Source organism: Microtus ochrogaster, linkage group LG3, assembly GCF_000317375.1.
Source record: "Microtus ochrogaster isolate Prairie Vole_2 linkage group LG3, MicOch1.0, whole genome shotgun sequence".
Lineage (NCBI taxonomy): Eukaryota > Metazoa > Chordata > Mammalia > Rodentia > Cricetidae > Microtus > Microtus ochrogaster.
In genome coordinates, this window is record NC_022029.1 from 7166980 (window position 1) to 7190589 (window position 23610).

A 23610-nucleotide genomic window follows, 5' to 3' on the forward strand; every position below is an offset into this window, starting at 1 on the left:
TCGGGAGGCAGAGGCAGGAGAATCTCTGCGAGTTCGAGACCAGCCTGGTCTACAGAGCTAGTTCCAGGACAGGCTCCAAAGCCACAGAGAAATCTGTCTCGAAAAAACCAAAGAAAAAAAAAAAAAAAAAGAATAAGGGAGAAAAGGATTAAGAAGGAAGAGGGGAGGCAAAACCCAACTACTTCAGTGTTTATGGACACCAGAGCTGACAGACCTCAAGGGGTGCAGCCGGAATCATGCAGGTGCATCAGCAGGACTGCATTCTTGACCCTACATTTGACCTTTTAAATGCTGGGCTTGATGGTCCAGTTCAGTGGGAGACTACATCTAGAGGAATGAAACAGGTTTTTCTTCCTGATTCATGGAGAAGTTATTTTCATTCATTTTAACCCCTGCTGGTTAAGATTCATGGGGTCATATGTGGAGTTTATTCCTTTTCACTGTTATAGAAAATGGAAAATGTATTTTTTAAACCAGACCTGGAATATCCTATAAATGATACCTATCACACTTTTACATTACTAAGTCTCTTTAGTATTCTAAGTTGTCACTTAAATAAAATTTCTCTTAAATTTACATGATTATATTCTAAAAGAAAAGAAGGAAGGTCGATAGCACTGTATGAAAACAAAATTAATATTGTCTATTATTATGTGAATAAGTTTAAAGCAGTCATGGGAAAAAAGTGCCTATTCTACAAATTATGAGTACCTGAATATTTGTAGGAAGAAGATTACAGCAAGTTCTTGACTTTATAATAAAAACACTTGATTTAAGTTCTGCTGTACTTGTAATTTTACTAACTAGTCTATTATTTGAAATGTAAAGAACCATTTGCAGTTATATTGACTTACATATAGTGGGGATGAACATTATTTTATTTTACCAAGTAATTCCTCATTATTATTTTAGCTTTTTAATATAAAGTATTTTTTCATGCAATGTATTTTGATTACAGTTGTTCCTCTCTCATATGAGATGTCGCAAATCTCTGCACCAATCCAACACCAGTCCTCTTTAGATCAATCTCTGCCTCTGTTTCCATTTCTCTCTTTGTGTTTCTGTTTGTTTGTCTTCCTTTTCTTTCTTTAAAAAGAGGCAAATAAAAAGTAGAATGAAACCAATCACACAAACCTAAAAATAAAAAAGAAAAAAGCATGAGAAACACATACACACTCAGAAATACCACAGTAACCACACAACAGCAGAAAATCAGAAACTATGATTTCAAGCAAAAGATCTGTCAGATAAAAGAAAATGACTAAACAATGCACTATAAGACAAAAAAAAATCCAAAAATACCTTTGAATTCATTTCATTTTTGCTACCTACTGCTAGCCATGGGGTCTCGCCTAGAGTGTGGTTTTTACACCCAGTGAGATTCTGTTATAGAAGACTCATTTTTCCTTTGCTGATGATTGACAGTTCAGTATAGCTTCCTGGTTAGCAATGAGACTCAAGTCTAAATCCTCTCCTAGTGCTGGAACCCTATCTGGTTCAGACATATGCAGAGCCTGGGCATGCTGCCTCAGTCTCTTTGAGTTCATTCATTCATCACTCCTATTGTGTCTGCAAGGCCTTGTTCCTTTGTTGTCTTCCATCTCAACTGATTTTTATGTTCTTTATGCCTCATCTTTTGAAACGTTCCCTAAGTCCTAAAAGGAGGAACTTAATGAAGAAATCCCCATTAAGTCTGAGTGTTCCATCATTTCTCACTCTCTCCATGTTTTCCAGTTGTGAGTCTCTGGTTAATTTCCCATGTACTGCAGGAGGAAGTTTCTTTGATGATTACTGAGTGAGACACAAGACACTTACGTATAAATGCAGTAGAATGTCACCACATGTCATTTTATTTCTGTGCTTCTTTAGCAAACAGTAATTTTAATTTTTTTCCATATGTCCCTACCCTATCTTGCCTCAGGTGCTTAGCCACCCCTGCTGTGTTAGGCATAAGTTTCTTCTCATGGCATGGGCATTGCATCCTTTCAGAAAAGGGGTGGTTATGCCACAACATCTGTGCCACTACTTCACCAGTTTATCAAGCAGGCAAGTCACCATAGTAGATCACAGTGTTTGTACCTGCGTGTGTGGTTATCTTCCTCCTCTCAGAGTATATAGAGTGTCTTTTAGTAACATGAACAACAATCAGTAAGGATGAATGCTCTTGCTAGCCACCAGCATGACTTCCTATGTTCAATGAGGTATGTAGATGCTCTCTTCAGCAATAGACCTTACCATCAGATTGTGGAGAACAACCATTAGCACTGGCAACACCCCGAGTCATTTGGAGGTTTCATGGGACCCATTGGCTAACAACTCAATTAGATGCAACCCACTCCTAGCACTGCAGGTTTTACTACTTGGGGTTTTGTTCCCCCTACTCTCTGGTACTTCCATTCAGACTTTCTTTTATTTCCTCCCTTATCACCCTCTTCCATCTTCCTCTGTTTAACCCTCTTATTCTAGTTCTCCCCCTCCCTCTCTCAATAAACACATTTTCTATTTCTCCTTCCTTTGCTCTACCCTAGTTTCTTGCTCAGTACTTAATCCTTGTGGTTTTACAGATTGGGCCATGACAATAAAAGCCTTAAAATCTAATAACTACGTACAAAAAAAAAAAAACCCACAATAATTATCTTTTAGGGTCTGGCTACCTCAAAGGATATTTTCTCAAGTTCCATCGACTTACCTGTGAATTCCATGATTGTTTTAAATATCTGGGTAATATTTTATTGTATATGTAGATACATCCTGCACCATTCATTTAGTATTATTTGTATGTATATGACTTCAGTACTGAGGACCTGGCAATTAGGGGATCCCTTCCTCAGAAACACTTTTTCTCCAGCTTTTAGTATTCCTTAGTTTTCTATAGTTCTTTGTGTAGGGCTAATGTCCTTGAAATGACGCCCTGTAATTTTAACAGGTCTACTTCTGCTTTACTTCTCATTTTTAAAATTTAAAAATTAACATGTGGCTCAATTAGAAAAATTATCAATAATAAATCCTTCATCACTAAATTCATAAATAGAAGGATTTCACTATCGACTAAATATGAAAAAATATTTTCTAATACAAATATATACTAATTTTCTTTATCTTACTTTTATATAAGGTATGTATAAACTTATATGTAGTTAGGGAGGCAGGGAAAACTAAACTGAATGCTGGGAGAAAAAAGGACGCAGTCAGAGACACCATGTAGCCCTGCTGGATACATACACTGGAACTTTAGCAGGTAAGCTACAGCTATGTGGCCATATACAGATTAATAGAATGGGTTAAATTCAGATGTAACAGTTAGCCAATTAGAACTAGAGTTAATGAACCAAGCAGTGATTTAAATAATATAGTTTCTGTTTGATTATTTCACGTCTGTGGTGCTGGCCAGGAAACAAACAAGTGGTCCCTTACAACAAACTGATGATACTGTAAGTAAGACACCCCAATTAAATATTTCCTTTAATAAAAGTAGCCATTATCATAGTGTCTCTTCACAGCAATGAAAGTTATAACTAAGAGAATAGGGAATAAGGGGAAGGAGAAGATAAAGGAGAGGGATGGCTTATAAGAGGAAATACAGTCAACAGCAATAACTATTTGAATTATAGTGTGCCTATTGAATATAGTATTACTTAAATGATAAAAAAAGACTCCATGGAATTGAAAGAAAATGGGGTGGGTGGTGTATATGGGAAGATTTGGTAAAAGGAAAATGAAGGGAGAAATATATTTATTTTATCATATCAAAATTTAAAAATGCTATACTCATAAAAAAAACTTGTAAAACCTAGCTTCAAAGCAAGAAATATTCTGAGTTTAAAGGTTTGCTATATGAATTGTTGAGATTTTCATTTGGAGCCAGACTACATATCCAAATTAAGCTAAATATATAAATATTTGACAATTGTATGTCAAAGTAAAATGGCCCACCTGTAAGCATTAAACGAACATGTAATAATAAAGAAAAAGTACATTTTATTTTGATGATTTTTTTACTAAATTTTAGTTAAAATTTCAGGATTCTAATAAAGTACACATTAAAATCCCTTTTGCATTATATGCCTTGATGAGCAAAATATGATATCATCAATGTTATCACCAAAATATAGAACACTTATTGAGCAGGGATGAGCCTCAGATGAACTTCTGAAAGCTGCAAATGTTCTATTTCTTGATATTACTGGTTTGTAGTTATACTTTGTTTCAAGAAAAGCTATCTACCTGTTCATTTTTGATTTCTTTACTGTTTTTGATATAAATTAAAATACTAGAATTTTATCTACTCTGCTATTTACTATCATATAGGAAAGATCACAGGCAAAATAAAATATTTGTAGATACATTTTGTATTTTTTAAATGCCACATGAGTAGAATTGTTCTATCCATAAGAAAATGAGCAAGTATATTAAGCTTAATTTCATGTTTAAAATTATTTTCACTTTTTTGTGTGAAAAACTTTATGCAATTTTATACAAGTTGTCAACTTTTTTACTCGTTTATCATCAAATATTTTTAGTATTTCTTTATTTGCAAGTTGTTCAAATTGCATGGAAGAAGCAAATACATAAAAACATAAATTATTGAAGCTAGGAACTGTCATGTCTCGAAATATCTTTCCTACCTCATTTGCATAGTCATTAGAGTAGTCAGTAAAAGTAATATTCAGATGCACAGTAAATTGTTACATATTCTTTCATTGTACTTACAGAGCTGTGCAATTCAACTTTTAAGGAAAAAAGAATATTTAAATCAATGTCCTAACATACTTATTACATAAGGCATAATAAATATACTGTATATATTGTTTTATATTATTAATAAGGTCTTTCTCTTTAATTATGACCTCTTTCTACATGAACAGCAAAAGATACACATAGATTTGCTGTTAAAAAAATGTTTCAGATTGTCAAGAACATGTTTCAAAAATTTAACATGCTAACCTCAACATCTGGCATCCAAAGACAAACAAAATTGAGCATACATACATGTATGATCATTTATAGACCATGCATACATACATTCACAAACACTATTTTGAAAAGGAACTAAAGATGTTGTACTTATTAGCTGGCTCAGCAACCAGGACATGAGAGTATGGGACAAAAGCCTTGAATGCCACAAGGGGTCAGGAAAGACCCTCCTCCTAACAGTGTTTCTCTGACTTCCACATGTATGGTCAAATTTGTTTAACTGCAAACACACACACATGCATACTATACACACACACATACAAACAGTATAATTATAATAAACAATAACTTAATGTCGTTCATTATAATTAATAAAAAGTGAGCATAAACTTAAAGATAGGTAGCACAAAGACACTGAAAATGGTTCTATGCCCCCTGTAGACCATTACTGACATATATACTCACACATACATACACATACATTGCTCATGGGGGGATTGCTGTCCCAGAGGGACTTTTTTCACTAACCTGAGTGGACATTTCCAGAATTAAGTGTAAACAATTCAGTGATATATTATCAATTTCCTCATTATTTAAAAAAAAAGTCCTGAGCATAGACTTTGAAATATTTTGTATTAATTTCATAACGAAAATATAACATAGTACATAATTATTTATTCTCTTGGTCATGTTCTGTCATACTTTCTATTCTAAATACTATGAAACTGCAGGCATACAGTACTTGATTAAACATTCAAGTATCTATATTCCCTTTTTTCACTTTTCAGACATTGAGAGAACTATCTGATTAAATTCATAAATAAAAAACAGCACATGGCCATTTCTCTCTGAGCAAAAAGGAGCAGAAAAATATCTTTCCTAAGGAAGATAAGAAAAGATAGAACTCATGGTGAAGACTGTTTAACCTTTTAAGTAGGTTCAGGTAGAGGTGCCATCTACAGCAAATACATATGGAAACAAAGATATTGCCTACTTGTGAATTAAATTATTTTAAATTTTCTAAGAAAGTGGTGCTCAAAGATTTTATAAGGTCTCTTAGAGTTCTGGATTTTAATTAGCTATTATTATTTTCAAAATTTAAATTGACAACACAAGTTTTTTCTTTCAATTTTCTGTTTTATGTTCTTTTTATCTGTTTCCACAACGTAGTAGAATGAGATGTTTTTATGGTAAACTTGAATAAACTATTTACTGGAAAATTAACTGTTCTTGGACATTGGAAAGATGGTTGGGTTCACAAGGGCCAGAACCACAGCTCCACACTGTTGTTCTAGGCATCCTGAAGATTTTCTATGATGTTAAGGTGTAATCTAATAGTTTTTTTGATGCAAAGGAAGAATTTGAGAACTAATAAGTATGAAGCATAAGGATGTGTGTTAAACATAGATTAAAAGAGAAAGCATTGAGGGGAAGAATAAGATTCATCCAAGAACAAGAGTATTGGCTTCTTTATTAAAGGCAATCCAAAAATTTTTGACAACCATTAATTTTTATTACTGCAAGTGTTTGTGTGTTCATGTATTTCTGTGTCTGTGTAGGTATATTTTTATATATGTATGTTCAGGACCTTGCAGAGGCCAGAAGAGGGTATCAGATTCTTTGTAGCTGGAGGTAAAGTTGCTGTGGAACTCTGCGTATCTTGCTTAGATTAGTAATCAGGTTCTCATCATAGAGCAGGAAGTACTTTAACTGCTGAGTCGTATCAGCATCTCCAAAGATACCTTTCAATATATATTTTAAGACAAAATGAGACATTCAGAGAAAGAATAAGAAATACTCAAGTGTGCATATGGGCTTTTCAAGAATTACAAGAATCCTTGAGAAACACTTACACACCCCTCTTTTCCACTTTGTTCTATAAGTAGGATTATAAGACACTTCCAGAGGTACCATAGAGGAAATTACAATCTGATACAATAAAGTGAGCAATCACTGATGTTATACAAGGAGGTGGGGACATAAACATTTACTTTAAAGGGAAAGTCTAGTGAGGTTTTCAGAAAATTATAGATTTTTGACTGGAAAAAGAACAAAACATTAAGCAAATGCCAAAGTTGTGCAATTCTTGTTTCTCAACTGGCAAGAAACTTTATCCAGACTCCAAGGTGAGCTCAGCTTTGCCATTTTAGTAAATAAGGTTTATAATTTCCCCTTTCTGTTGACAAAGGTTTCTGTCCTGTCTGGTCCTACAGCCATTCAGTCCCAAAGAAGCAAACAGAGGCTTACAATAATTATAAACTGGTTGGCCTATAAACTCGGGATTGTTATTAACTCTTATAACTTACATTAACCCATAATTCTTGTTTGTGTTAGTATGTGACTTCGTACCTTTTATCAGTGAGACAGTCTCATTTTTTGTCCAATGCATCTGGGTGACAACTACAGACTGGGACTTTAATCTTCCCAGAATTCTCCTGTTCTGGTCACCCCGCCTATACTTCCTGCCTGGCTACTGGCCAATCATCATTTTATTAAACCAGTACAAGTGACAAAACTTTACAGTGTACAAGACCATTGTTCCACAACACCTGTCCTTTTGTTCTCTATCACATTGTATTTTGTCCTGCTTCATATTAAATTCCCTGGGAGTAAAGATATACTGTCTAAATAGATGCAATTTTCATTGTCCAAATATAACAAGCAAAGAAGAATTAATAACTAAAATAATGGTACAGAAAGGTGCACCAAGGAATGATTAAGAGAGATTGCTGATCTTCCAGAGGACCCAATATAATTATCAGTATTATGTTGGAAAATTCCCAAGTACTTTAAATTACAGCCCTAATCTTCCCTCTGAAGGTAGAATACACATGAGAAAAGTATATACAGATCAATAATTACACATATTTTTAAAAATAAATGTAGTAATTCTCATTGGAGAACATAACTAATGATTTTTTTTGTTGGTAAGGAGCTGCATCTTTTTGCATTTTATGTTGTTTGTATCCACAGTGTTACCTGGGCACATGGATTACTTGCACTAGCTTGCCTCTGTAGAGTGTAATCTTTTTAAAATCATTTTCCAACCTCATTGATTTCAAATCAGGTATGAAGAGTTGGTAGGTCATTCCTCCAGATACTTAGGGTTTGCTGTGATTAGAGAGAAAGCTGTGGTTCTAATTAGAGTAACCTAGTAAGCATGTAAATATGACTCCCAACTGTATCTGATTGGGACCAAACAAAGCTACCTAAGACCTAAGAGCGGGAAGATTTTGGTCACTCAGTATACTGGGATCTTCTGTAGGTTATTCCATGTAACTCAAATCAGGCTTTTTGGGAATGTGTAGATGGCATATAGGTGGGATGGAAGGAAATCTCCTGCCTGGAATTTTTACAAGGTTATTCTCACACCTATGCCTGGGAAGAAACAAGCAGGAAATTATTTTGCACATATAAAACAATTTTCATTATGTTGTATTTATGTAAACAAAGAACTAATTAAAATTTCAGGTAAAATTAATTTATGCTTCTATAGCTTTATTTCTTTTATTTTCCCTTCAGGACGTTGTTTAACAATTTTTGGTTCCTGGAGTTTAGAGATAGTATTGGCTTTCTGGAATTATCTTTACTTTCAGTCATGTGAATATATGAGTATTTGTGTGTGGGTATATGCACATGAGTGAATATGCCCACAAAAGCCAGAAGCAGATGTCATATCCCTTGGAACTAGAGTTTTATAAAAGCTTGTGAGTCAAATGTGACTGTTATGAGTGGAATTGGCATCCTCAGAGCAGTATGCACACTTAACCATTTATCTATCACTCCAGCCCTCTGGAATATTCTTTATTATAAAAAAAATCTAAGGGTAATAATGTAGCTAATGGAACAGCGATGTGGGATTCCCCTCTGTATGCAGTGAAGATGTTTTATTACCATTGGTTAATAAAGAAGCTACATTGGCCTATGCCAGGGCAGAATAGAGTGGAAAAACTAAAATGAATGCTGGGAGAAAGAAGGTAGAGTCAGGCACAGGCAATGTGGCTGCCAACGGAGAAAGATGCTCTGTAGCCACCCAAGAAACAAGAGGCAACAAACCATGGGTCTCATTTTAAAATATAAAATAATAGAAATTGGTTAATTTGTGGTACAAGAGCTATTTAGAAATATGTCTGAACCATCAGCCAAATAGTGTTGTCATAAATACAGTTTTTATGTGATTATTCAGATCTGGGCAGCTGAGAAACAAAATACAGTGTCTGTTTACATAATGACACCCAATGTTCAATAACATATATCTACATAAAGCCTAAGAAAGCTTAGAAGGGGACTTCTAGATTCAGAAACATAAGAGTCAATTGGATATTCTTGGTAGCCACATTTTTTTTTTCAGATAGGTTCTGTTTGCTGGTGGCTAGCAGAGATACTGCTCCTGGTTCCTGTTGGTGGCAGAAAGGACCATGGCTCTTTTGTGAGGTCCTACTACTTACTGATCGCTTAAATACAGTTTATGAGCAGCAGGCAACAAGTTGTTTAATGACTGTAACATAGGCTTTCTGCTTCCCTGGAGCTGGAGCAGTTAACATGGCTCACAGAACTGGCAGTAAAAGTACTTCTAACATATTGAAAGATTGAGAAAGACAGAGTCAGCATCCACGGCTGCCACAACCACAGTGCTTATCTTTTTAAAGTTCTTGTCAGAAAAAGGATTTCAGATACATAATAAGACAGATTCAGACATTAAAACCTCTAAATGAGACAAACACAGTGAGTTTAAAAAAATGTATGTAGTTTTGGGAGAGAGAGGAAAAAGAGTATAGACAGTTATAAAAAAATAGTTTTTAAAAAGTAATACAAATTCTTCAAAGAAAGAGTAAAAATAATATAAAACAAATAAACCATGAAAAAATGGAAAGTATACAGATTGTCTGGATTATGTATATTATGTTTTTTTGAATATCAAGACTGTAAAGAGACAGTTGATTCTGGGGTCTGCTAAGATAAACCCACATATATATTTTAAAGTTATCTTGACTTCAAAGTTTGACTACAAGGATATGTTACTTTTAAAAAGAGGTTCTGATTTTGTTTCCACAAAAGTTGAGAACCTATGTGGTTTGATGAAACAAGATCCCCTGAAAGGTCTTCATAAACCCTAAAAATATTTCACCCAAAAAACAGCAGGAAGTTGTTTGGAGAAAACTATGCCCAAATTCCTAAAATAATTGTTTAAAAATATCTATTTTTATTTAAAAAGTGTTGTTTAGAAATAGTTAATTGTCACAGTCAAGGCCTTTCTAAAGCAAAAAATGTAATTTGGTATAGAAATGAATACCTTACATTGGTGTGGACTTTTGTTATTGACACAAATTTAAAGTCAATTTTGTTATATGTATATTTCTCCTCTTGTTTAAGATATTTTGTTTATACAGTTCATTTTAAAATATATAATTAAAAATTCCAGATAAATAAATAGTCACTTTAATAATCAAATTTGTAGTCATGTTAGTTAGGTTTTCTAAATATGAAGAGATTATGTTCAGCTAGATAATCTTCAACACTTAAAAGACATATGTAATATGGCATTTAAAATGCTTTAAGAACTTAGACTTTTCTCTACAGTGAGACTCGCTTGCTCTTCAGCACCAATTACTTCATAGAGTTTGATGAGCATTGAAGAAACTCGTTGTGGAATTTGTCTTCAATGTGAAAAGGTAACCATTTAGGCAAAAAACCGTACTTGCCTGGACTGATTGATTGTATGCTGTATTAACTGGACATAAAGGACCCACATAACAGTGATTGCTAAATTTCTCAAAAGACAGAATGGTTTTTCAGGCTTTCTCCTTTGTAAAAATGTCTGCCAGATAGTCTATAAAACTCAAAAGAAAGTGACGGACTAACTGCCAATATAGGTGAAGCAATCTTTCAAATTTCATGTTTTATGGAAAATTTTACCAGATGCTATCGTGCTGTAGGCTGAATATTGATGTCCCAATGTTACAAGAGAACTTTGGGTGACTATCCAGGCAGCTGGAGTTCTCTGTCAATTCTAGAGTTTGGGAAATTGCTTACAATGCACTTCCTATTTACTTATAATATTATACCCTTCTGGCATCTTTGATGGAGTTGAAGAGAAACAGGTATAGTTAGAGTTTTCCTTAGTTATGATGAAACTTAAAGTATTTATAAAACTTTAGATTCCAAAGAAGCATTGTAACTGTACCTTGCTTAGGTCCCATTTTGTTATATGCAATTTTATTGTTAAAATTAAAGCCTTTTTTTATTTAGATAGAAAAGTGGAGATGATGTGGGATTTCCCGTGTATGTGCAATAACTATATTTTGTTAACATTTGTTACTGAAGAAGCTAATTTGGCCAATGGCAAGGCAGAATAGAGTGGGAAAGTTAAACTCAATGCAGTGAGAAAGAAGGTAGACTCAGGCAGACGCCATGTAGCTGCTGAAGGAGGAGAAAGATGCCATGCAACCACCCAAGAAGCAAGAGATAACAAACCATGAGCCTCATGGGAAAATATAAAATAATAGAAATGGGTTGATTTAAAATGTAAGAGCTAACTAAGAAATATGCGTGAACCCATCAATCTAACAGTTTTGTAATTAATGTGGTGTTTGTGTGATTATTTGGGTCTGGGAAGCCAGGAAATGAAGAGCAGTCTCTGTTTCCAGAATAGTACATACATTTCATCAGACATCTTGCTGTTAATGGTGATAATATTAATTGACAGTGAATAAAATGCATGACTTAAGTGTAATGATCAGAAATGAGTCACTGCATACTGACTTAAAAGCCTGGCAGATTGAGCTAGAACTGGCCCAGTGGATAAAAATACTTAATAATATTGCAAAGAACACATAATTCAGTTTTAACTACCTACATCATAGTTTGCAAGCATATGCGATTTTAGTATTAAGAGATTTTATGTTTTATTTTGCAGTCTGTGGGTATCAGTCATTGATACATTCATGTAAGAATTCAGAAAAGTCATACATATAATGAATAAAAACATCTAAAAACTTAAAAAAACAAAGAAGCTTGCATGTGACAACATACATGCAATTCCATTGCGGGGAAGGCAGAGACTGGGCTCTGGGTGGCAAGATGACATACTAGAATATGGCTGTGCTCAGGGATTTGTCTCAAAAATACATAGGCAAGCAGGTGATGAGGACACACATGAAACAATGCATTTAATAAGTAAATTATTTAAAAATATTGAACATATTAGCCCTCAAATTTTAGGATAAACATTTTACCTTATGTTCCATTAATTATTGCACTCATTATGCCATGAACCCCCCTATTTGGTATTCTTGATCTATTCTATAAAACATTAATTTATTTCAAAAATGATATTTCTTAAAGCTGCTTTATTGTAAAACTTAGATATACAGTGACTGAAAATTTTATATGTGTGCTATAGTTTCTGAAAAAAAAAAAACAAATGAGAAGGACACTAATCAATTTCTTCTGCTTCCACAAAAATAAAAAATAAAAATAAAAATAAATTGAACTCAGTATTAATTTAGGAAGCTGTCAGATTGAGATATGATATCCATTGCAGAAGATGCAAGAAAATCAAATATAAATGAATATGAATGGTCAATAATGCTGAGTAAACAGACTATAAAATGGACATGTATTTCACCTGCATTTTTAGTTTTATAAAAATATTAAGTATTTTATTTAGAATACATGTGATTATAAAAGAATATGGAAACAATTCCTCACCTTAGAATTGAAATACAAATAAAATAATCATTAAAACATTTGTGTGAGATTTTTTGCATATAAAATTATCAGTATAGAATATGGAGACTAATTTTTAAAGTGCAATCCATTTTTAGGAAATAAATTTTATATTGTGCTAAAGTAACGTAAAACTATATAACTCAGATAACTGAATCTGAATAAAAATGGATTTCTTAGTATTGAATATTAATTTGATGGTAACCTCTCAATTTTATCAATACATATATTTTAAAATCATCTTAAAAAGCATTTTCATTGATTGTACTCCTAGTCTTATATTCTCTACAGATTTGAACGTTTTTGTCAGTTAATATCCCTATTCCACTTCATTTTATCCGTCTTTTCCATCATACCTTGAGCCTGTCCTTCAATCCCTTAGGGAAGTTCTGAAGTCAGCTTTATGTAGAGCTATTTCAGTTCTTCTCTCTTTCTTCTGGTACAAAACACTGGTTTCATAAATCACTCTTTTAGTATTTACTATTATATGATTTGAAAAATTAGAAATCTTTCTACAGCCTTCATTATTAAGAAATTACACTGTTACAGTATTTCTGAGGTATCAAAAAGGCATTTAAATGAATAAAAGAATAATTCATATTCCTGCACTTTAAGGATTCAAGATCTTGTGTGTGTCTGAAGAACTTATAAGATTAATGATAGATTTTTTTTTCCTTTTTATATCAGATCTCTTGTTTTGGATCAGAAGTGTGTATTATAATCTGTCTGAGATTAACACAGGGTATCTATAGGGCCTTGTGTGGTTTCTGTACAAGGACCATAAGATATAAGGTATTTAGCAATTCATGAATAGAAATCCTGGAAACTTCTCTCTAAATCTGTTTGGGAGAGTCACAAAAATATTCAGACTTTCCAAATAACAGTGCCTTATGATTCATTTTAATGCAAGAAGACACATTACTGGTAGTATATTTCAGATGGTAATGAAACATGTGGTCTATGCTTATATGTAAAAGTATATGTAACAAGTGGAACTTGCTTAAAAAGTATATACTATGACAATGACCCAAAAGTTTATATTATTTAAATGTCAAGACAATTCCCTCACTATATGAGAGATGTGCAAATATGTTGTAGAACACTGCAATTTGAGCTAAAATTTTTGCTCAGTCCAGCTTCCTTCCTTGGACATTAATTCTTTCTTGACAAATGCTATTGTTTTACTTGGTTCTGTCCTTGTATCTCTGCCCAATTCATTGTTTCTTAACTCATGTTAGAAACCATAAAGAACTGTCATTTAGTTCCCAGTATTAATCAATAATAGCATGGTCACACTTTATTCCTGTACTTTCGAAGGAGCGTTTTCTTTGTTACCGTTAAGATGTTGATCATATATTTTAAGCATCTTTCCTTCCTTCCTTCTCATCTTTTCTCCCTCTGTCCTGCTTCCTTCTTTTTATTTTATTTTTCCGTATGTATTTTGAGCATCCAAACTCTGATCGTCCAACATGAGTCTTAACCTTTGTAACTCATACATCCATGCCTTTCACCCTTCTCACTTTTGATAAGTGAGAGATTTCCTTGTAACTTTAAGATAAGCCAAAATAGTTACAATTTTTTGAGTTTTGATCATTTACTGTGTTTATATGTCTTTCATTCAAAATTACCCCATTACTTTGCTTACAAAAGGCTTTTTGTAAATAAGAAGCTTTCATCTTAAAATGCTGTTTATTAATTTGTAAATTTATTTTCAGTTGCATAGTGTATATATATTTATAAGTATATATTTATGTACATGTAAGATATAACATGATATGCTTATGTGTGATATATGCAGCTAAGTTATACATATTGCATTGTATATATATATGTATGTATGTATAATTCTTTCAGAATCCCTATTTTATAAAGGAGCAGTGTTTGTGGTAGCATCATAATTATTATTGTCATCACCTTATCATCATTATTATTAATTATTATTATTATTAATTTTGCATCCAACCACATTTTTCCCTCCATCATCTCCTCCAAGTCTCCCTATACCTTCCCTTTGCCTCCCCTTCACATCCACTCCTTCTCTCTCTCTATTCAGAATAGGGAAGGTTTCCCATGGACATCAACAAAACAAGGCGTATCAAGCTGTAGTAAGACTAAGCACCTTGCCTTGTATTAAGGCTGGGCAAGTTAACCCACTACGTGGAATAAGTTCCCCAAAGCCAGCCAAAACATTAGGGACAGCCTCCGCTCCTACTGTTAGGAAACCATACGAACACCAACCTACACAAATGTCACATATATGAAAAGGGTTTAGAAATAATCCCGTACAGGCTCCCCGTTTATTGTTTCAGTCTATGTGAATTCCTATAAACCCATGTTAATTAATTCTGTGGAGTTCCTGGTGATGACCGTGACCCCTCTGGCTACTATAATCCTTCCTCCCTCTACTCAGGAATATTCTTTGATCTCAACCTAATGTTTGCGGGTCTCTGCATTTGTTTCCTCCAGGTGCTGGATGAAGCCTCTCTGATGAATTCTGGGTTAGGCACCAATCTATGCGTATAGCAGAACATATTTAGGCATCATTACAAAGACATTGTTTTCCTTCAGTGTTCTTTGGTTCGATCCTGAGTCTCTGGACCATCCACATTCTGGGTTTTGACTTTCCATGGAGTGTCAGGAGTGGGCTCACTCTCATGCCATGGGTCTCACGGTGGACCAGTCATTGTTTGTCCACCCACAGTCTCTGGGTCACCCTTATCCAGCACATCTCATAGGCAGGAAAGAGTTTTCTAAACTTACTTATAAAGCTATTTTTCAAAAGCCATGGTAAGACAGGCACAAGCAACGTAGACCTGAAAATGCTGCTGTTAGTAAGATTTCTTCTTTTGTGACCTGCATTGAGCACACTTGCTTTTCTTTATTGGCAGAAAGAGCCAGTGTCTGATTACTGATACCTGACCGAAACTGTCTTACAATGTCCTTATGTTATTGTCTGCTTCTCTTGACATTCCTTTGAAGTATGTTTAAATACGTTCTTGTGAACCCAAAGAAAAACGTATATTTATCCCCCTGGAAATCGGAAGTAGACAAGATCGCCAGGCAAAAGTTGGGAGCACAGGAGTTGGGTGGAGGAAGGGGATATAGGGAGAGAGAAGGGAAAAGGGCAGGGTTGGGGAGAGCTTGGGGGAGTGGGATGTTTGAGATGGAGGAAGGGTGGATATGGGAGCAGGGAAGAAGATATCTTAATTAAGGGAGCCATTTTAGGGTTGGCAAGAGACTTGGCTCTACAGTGGTTCCCAGGTGTCCACAGGGATGTCCCCAGCTAGGTCCTTGGGCAGCAGAGGAGAGGGTTCCTGAACTGGCCTTGCCCCATAGCCACACTGATGAATATCTTGAATATCACCATAGAACCTTCATCCAGCAACAGATGGAAATAGAGACAGGGACCCACATTGGAACACTAGACTGAGCTTCCACGGTCCAGATGAAGAGCAGAAGGAGGGAGAAGATGAAAAAGGAAGCCAGGACTGCTAGGGGTGCGTCCACTCATGGAGACGAGACTGATCTAATGGAGCTCACCAAGGCCAGCTAGACTGGGACTGAACAAACCAGACTCTCAGAATGTGGCTGACAGTGGGGTCTTACTGAGAAGCCAATGATAAAGGCACTGATATTTGATCCTACTGCACGTACTGGCTTTTTTGGAGCCTAGTCTGTTTGGATGCACACCTTCCTAGGCCTGGATGAAGGGGCAAGGGCCTTGGACATCTCACAGGACAGGGACCCTGACTTCTCTTAGGCCTGGAGGGGGAGGGGGAGTTGGAGGAGTGGAAGGGAAATGGGAGGAGGTGGAAATTTTTTAATAAAATGGAGGAAAAAATAAATAAATATGTTCTAATATTAGGTAGAATGTATATGTCTTAGAAAATTATTTTTCTGTACATAAACAAATCCTTCCTTATTTTAATTCAAATTCTTTACCTTGCATCTTTAAATGTCACCCTAATTACCAGATCTACAGCAATAATTTTACTGTTGCTTACTAAAATTTTCTTCCTGTGTTACTTTGACCTAAATTAAAACACAAATGTGAATTTTTAATTTAAGGTGCTGAGAACTATACTTATTGATCTATATGTGTATCTAGAAATTTAAAATTATAACAATAGGTGTTTATTTACAAATTTAGAAATTCCAGTGATATATTATTCCATTTCAATATCATTAATTTTCTATGGTGCTATTCAATCTCATATACTGAATCCAAATTATCATTCTGTATCCTGTTACAGAACATTTTTATCCACATAGTCAAATTTTCCAAAATGATAGCACAGTGACATAAAGAGGAGAGCTATATACAGGAATTCTGACATCTTTGGGAATGATGACATCTTATTAAATATGGTTGAAAGAATGATAATTATTTGTCAGACCTACTATTGAACAAAAACTATAAAGATAAGTATCTATGGCAAGGTTCAACGTGATAACCCTGACTTCAGGAATAAACATGTGGGAGGCACAATAAGAGAATAATATGGAAAATTTGTAGTTCTAAACTTGAGTGGGAAAAATCATATAGAAAACACACAGGTGCCAAGATTAGCACATAAATACAGTGATTACTTGGCAGCTTCTAACATTGCATTGATCAAAAAGAAAACTGCACCTTCTCCAGCTTCTGCTATTTTAAAGAAATAGGAATAAAAGGTGGTACGGCTAGCAAATTTCTGAATTAAAACTGAAAATATTTTGCAAAAGCTACAGTGCTTTGATCTCTTTGGCTAAATATTCAACAAATATCCCAAACTTGGTTTCAATTGTGTTGACATTAAAATATGATGGGATTCTAAAGATATGTGGTACATAAGAACATGCCATAGGCCATTAATTGGCCTGGTCTTGCTTTCCTCATGACCCTATAACTAATATTACCACATCATAGTTAGAAGACAAAAAAAACATCTAACCTGTTGTAGTGCTCAACAAGATAGTTCACATTCAAGATTCAAGGTAAATTTAGTTTTGTAATTTCTGACCCAAAATAAATAATATATTTTCTCTATAAATCTTTAAGGTTCAAATATTTTATTGTAGCAAGATTCCAATTCAAATATATTGAAATGAAAGTTTTGACTTTATAAGAGCCAATGAGTATAACCATGTCTATGTTAAAAAGAAGCTAATATTACATATTAAACAAAACATCTTAGGAGGATGTTATTAATCATTACAAACAGAAAAGAACTATGGTATCATTTAATTTTTATAGCTAATGTTTACTATGAAGTTGTGTAGGATGAATGTCTGTGTTGTGGCCAAATGTCTCCTTGATCTTCCAAATCCATCAAGGATTATGCTGTATGATAATGTTTTATCTCACGTAAGTAGATCCCAAACTTTTCTTAGCAGTTTGTACTTGTAACTTAGATCATTGTTGTGACCAAACAAAAGACTTTAAAATATTTAAGAATTGAGAAATTCATTTTGGCTTACTGTGAGAATGTACAGGGTTTGGAAAGTAAATATCAATATGAGCATGGTAACAGGTTGGTATCCACAATTGGTCACCAGCAATTTGTTTTCATGTCACCCCCTTTATTCTCTCCTGTATGTGTTTCTTCATTTCTTCAGTTTAATAGCTTAGCCCTGTAGTTGGAGGCTGCTTGTTCTTTCCTGGCTGCCCAGACCTGAAATAACCACATAGAAACTATATTAATTGCACTGCTGTTTGGCTAATAGCTTAAATGTATTTCTAGCAAGGACATACATCTTAAATTAACCCATTCTACTAATCTGTGTAACACCACATTGTAGTAGCCTACAGTAAAATTCTATCTGGTGTCTGGCGTCTGTCTCCTGCAGCAGCTACATGGATTCTCTTTGACTCTGCCTACTCTTTCCTCCTCTATCTGCTTGGAACTCCTGCCTTACCCTGTTCTGTGCTGCAGTAGGCCCAAAGCAGCTTCTTTACTAACCAATACAGAGGGGAATCCCACATCACCTCCATTTTTCTGTCTAAACAAATAAGAAGGTTTTTATCTTTAACATAGCAGTAGTACATACAGTTGAAGGCTACTTGTTCCCAGTCACCCTGACCTGAAATAACCACAAAGAAACTGTATTAATTGCAATACTGCTTGGCTAGTCAGTTAGGCATATTGCTAGCTAGCACTTATATCTTAAATTAACCCATTTCTATTAATATGTGTATTGCCACATGGTGTAGCTTACTGGGTAAAGTTCTGGCATCTGTCTCCATCAGTAGCTGCATGACTTTCTCTGATTCCACCTACTCTATATATCTTTTTTAGCCTGGCTATATTATGTTAAACTATCAGCCAAATGAAGCTTCTTTATTAACCAATGGCAATAAAATATATTAACAACATACAGAGGGGAATTCCACAACAACCCCTACTTCTGCCCCAAGGCAAAATGAACCTCTCAAAGGCTTGTCCTTATTCACCTTGATGTTTTGACATCAGAAGACATGGAGCTCTTTCAGGGGGTCTAGCCCTATGACACCATATTAGCATAGAAATAGTCCATAGATTCTCATCTTCTGTGGAAACAAAAGCAGAGACTCTTTTACAAAGCAACATATCTTTAAATTCAAATTTTGAAGTCAAGACACACACACAAAACCATCAATTGTGTCTTTGCAGTAAGCTTATTAAAGTAATAAAATTCAAAGAAAACACAATAATATGCATAAATCTGACTCATCCTACATCAGTGACAGAAATTATAAGTAAAAAATAAAGAAAACAGAAACAGTTTGAAGTAGTTGCTGAAAACTCGTAAAAACCTCATGGACAAAGTTTATTTATTAATCATGACTTTTTGGACTTTATTTACATTGTTCTATTAATCACATCAATGTATTATAGTTTATAAAAATCATTTGATATATTCTAATAAAAAGAAACATGAAAATTATTTGAAATACCTGTAACAAGGTCAAATTATATGTCTGCTTTGCTCTTTGAAATTTTTAGCAATGGAAGTTGAATCATTTTCATATTTTTGCAGAATGGATGTCAGTTTAGATGATTTTATCTAGTTTCATTAATAATTAAAGTTAAAACTTTTAATACTGAAATTTTTTATTTGCTAAGAAATACATCTATAACATCATGTTCAAACATAGTATCTAGAAACTAATACAATTTTAATTAAAGGTAAGTCTCTAAACCAACTTGTAAGAGTTAAAGAGGAAATGAATCTTATAAAAGATTAAAATAAGTGACCATGTTAACAATTTTACAAACTGTATATAGTTTTATTCTATCAATTAATTTAAGTAAATAAAATATGTTTAAAATGTGCATTTAGCGCAAAATATTTTCTTAAACTATTCTCCATTGATTAAGAAATTGAGGAGAAAATTCTGACAACTTATCATTATCTACAAGATATACCAGAAATTATATCAGTTCATGGAGATTTTTTATTGATTTTCATTATTTTTGTTTGATCAACAACCTTTAGTTTTAGATGATGAATGAATCTCTATAGCTCACAATATCTTTGACAAGATTTATTCTGAGTGTCTTCTGTATCATTGGATTTTCTCTATGAGAGACAGAGGTAGCAATAAAGACTAAGAACCCAGTGGTATCCAGATTTTCTGTATCACAAAATCTGCAAATAATTAAATAATTAAAATAAAACAACACTTGATAACCTTAAACTTTTAAATTCTTTTTAAAAATAGATTTTCAATAATTTTATGAATTTTGATTTTTCATGGAGCACAACTACTGGATTCAACAATGATACACTCTCATTAATCATAGACATGTGTCACATTTATATAGTCTTTAACACACCAGCATACAGATAAGTTGACATGAACATATATTAAGAGAAATAAAAATATACAATAATATATAATATAAATAGCTACATAAATGTATATGTCAGGCTATTTTGGTAATTGCTTTCACAATGTTGTCTTCATAGAGATGATTTTGGAGCTCTGTAAGTTTGGGCAGAGAGGTGATTTATTTTTATTTTTCGGTTTTTGTTTCTTTGAGATAAGTTGTCATTTGTAGGTTACGTTTACTATAATCTCATTTTAACATACCTTACCCAACATACCTTACCCCATGAAAATACCTTCCTCAGGAAGCAAAGTACTTCGATTATAAGCATATGCCAACAAACAGTCAATTTCTGTTGTTTATTTTGAAATATAATAATAGTTGAACAATTTAGTAGCTTAAGATTCAGTGTACATATGTGTATCTTAGAAAATTCTTTGGCACATTATGCTTTAATGAATACATTTACAATTTTAGAAATACAGTGTTGGTTAAATTTATACTTGTCATAGGAATATTCTAGAGGCAGAATTTTATATCAGTATTTTTCTCCTCAGTTAAATCCATCATGTTAACCTGTTCTTTTCTTATTTTTGTCTTTTGTATTATATTAGGTTTTTATAGACAAAATAAAATTGTATGCCTAGAGTAAGAATTCTAATTAACTTTTGATTGCAAGTTATCTATTAAACTAAGGCCCTGGAACAAAATACAAAGTGAGATTTCCATAAAGTGATTGTTAATATTAATTGCTGAATGAATATTCCTCGAGAAAAACATCTAATCATATTGACAGGGCTACATAAGAAACAACAGTGCAATATTAAAAAATCAAAGATCTGTTTCACTGCAAAACTATCTTGACAAATTTTAAAATGGTTGAGGAAGAAATTGCAAAATCCTAATCAAATGAAAGCCAAACCTACACAAATCATGTTTTTCACAATAACAAAAAAAACAAGAGAATCAATATGATAATCCCAAAGTTGTACTTTAGAAACACTTGAGGTATATTTTATTTTGACTATCTGCAAAAGTGTAATCATATGTGCTATTTTACAAAATGTGAGCAGGAATAAAGCTGTGTATATTAACAGGATGACATTTTCATGAATTGCTAAAGTTTTGCAACAGTCTTCAGCAATACACTATAAGGAACCAAATAATACCAGCAATCCAGTACTCCAAGAAAGTTAAACATTTTTTTCCTGATTGTTATTGCTATTCCATTAAACATCCAAGCCAATCTTTCTGTCTCTACTTTTTTGTCATTATTAACTGAGTTTGATGGCATTTGAAACAAAACAGAACCAAAAAAGCATAAAAGCTTATGGCATTTGTTATATCTGAGGAAAACATTTAAAATAATCTTTTCTGACATTTTAAAATACAGTTCCATAATCTAAACACATATATTTGTTTTGATATAATATTTATGCTTTTATTTTCCATTTTTAATGCACAAAGGATTTTGAGTTTCTTCTGTCAATAAGATTAAATACTATTTTAGTCTTATACCTTAAAGATAATACAAATATTATTTCAGCCCCACACAATAATATCTAAATTAATCTATGTAACCTCACATTAGGTCAATAATACTATATTTGTATTATAAATTATAAAAATTATATATATATGTTTTAAAAATGGTTTTATAGGTGATTTATAGCCTTTTTAAAAATCATTGAAATCCCAAGAATACATTATAAAAGTTATAAAACAAAATAATCATATAAATCCTTCTAATTTATTATTTTAGGCCTTTTTAGGCATAGTTTTAAAATTCCATATTTAAAAGAAATTTTATGATACTAACATCTTAAATTTTATTTCTATTTGGCTGGAGAAATATTAAAATATTATTTTGCTTTCGAAAGCCTAATCACTCTTCTTTTTTGAATAACACTTGATTTCATCTTAATAATTTAAAAGAAATTGTTCTTTTGGTTTTACAAGAACAATACACACATATGGTCAGTAGAGACTAGGTGTAGGAGTTCCTTCTGTTTGTGTGTTGCTTTCATTGGATAATGAATAAAGAAATTGCCTTAGCCTATTTGATACAATGGAACTTAGGTAGGCAGAGAAGACAGAACTAAATTCTGAAAGAAAGAAAGCAGAGTGAGAGAACTGCCATGGAGCTGCCTGAATCAGACATGCTGAATCTTTCCTGGTGTGCTAGACTTCATGGTGATATACAGATTAATAGATATGGGTTAAATCAAGATGTGAGAGTTAGCCAATCAGAGGCTAGAGGAAATGGGCCAGGTAGTGATTTAATTAAAACTATTTCTGTGTGGTTATTCCGGGTGTAAGTTACACGGGTGGCTGGGACAAAGGGCCACCCTCTCTGTGCAACAGAGACTGTGATTAAAACCAAAAGTACATTTACTTGCTTGATTTGAGATTTTAAACATGTGAAAATTTATCTGTGATTTGTGCTGTAAAGTGTTTCTGTGTTCTTATAATTATGCTGTATTAAAGTTATGAATTACAATCATAAAACACTTTTTTCAATATCACCACATTTTATAAAAATGGAAGAATTATCATTTCTGCTTTTTGTTTGCTTTTCCAAGACCATTCATTCCCTGTCTTTATTTACTTAATTACACATTGAGTAACACTGAGCTCTACCAGAATATCCTCTATTCCCTGATACTTGGCTTTCTTAGTCAATGGAGCCCTCAATTAAGGGGGTACTGTATTGGAGAATGCTGGAATAGAGGCTTTGTTGTTGTTGTTGTTGAGTAGTTAAATGTACTCCCTTTCTTTAGGTTCTTCTTTTAAGAAACAACATCAACAAACAACATGATGAATGGACAATGAGCCATGCATATTTATGAATCATATTACTGCATTAAAAAGAAAACATGGAGCCTGGGCATAGGGAAATGTCATTAAGTCCAGTGCTGTGGAGGCACATAGATCAAAGAGTTTCTGTGTACAGAGTTTCAGGATAGTAAGAGAATGAATCAAAAATTTTGAAAAAAAAAAGCATAAAGTTTTCATTTCAGTACTTCCACCATATAAGATCAGAAGAGAAAATCATGACTGTGTGCTAAAACAAACATTCATTCCAGCCGGGCGGTGGCGGCGCACGCCTTTAATCCCAGCACTCGGGAGGCAGAGGCAGGCGGATCTCTGTGAGTTCGAGACCAGCCTGGTCTAC